The sequence below is a fragment of the Rattus norvegicus genome, chromosome 15 (genome assembly GCF_036323735.1).
Source record: "Rattus norvegicus strain BN/NHsdMcwi chromosome 15, GRCr8, whole genome shotgun sequence".
In the NCBI taxonomy this organism is placed as follows: domain Eukaryota; kingdom Metazoa; phylum Chordata; class Mammalia; order Rodentia; family Muridae; genus Rattus; species Rattus norvegicus.
Window position 1 is genome coordinate 59,905,888 of NC_086033.1, and position 474 is coordinate 59,906,361.

The following is a 474-nucleotide window of genomic DNA, read 5'->3' on the forward strand; positions in this document are numbered from 1 at the left end:
TGGAACTTGGCTTGCTAGTACATTGAACTTGTACTTTTTTGGCTTCTAGAACTATGAGAAATAAATGTTGTCAAGGCTACCTATCCTATGCTATTCTGTTGTATACCCTGATTACAGTTTCACAGTTGTAGAACCGAGACCTGAACTTAAGCAAATTTATTAAGCTTCTGTGGTCTTTCCTAATGACACAAGTTTAGTTCTAAATGAGCATTCTAAAATGGTGCTTGTCCAATTTCCTGTGATATAGGAATGTCACCTTTATATTTCCTTGACCCCAATGTCCAACAGAGGGAGAGATAACTCTTGAAAGTGGAGAAGCATCCTTGAAGGGAAGGAAGATTTGTGCCCATCAATGTGGTCACGGGGAAGACCCCTGGGAAATCTGCTAACTGTTTAGGTGTTTTTCTAGATTCACAGGCCTTGCTGTCCGAGTCAGCAGTGTGGAATCACATTGATCACACACCAGAAGTGACT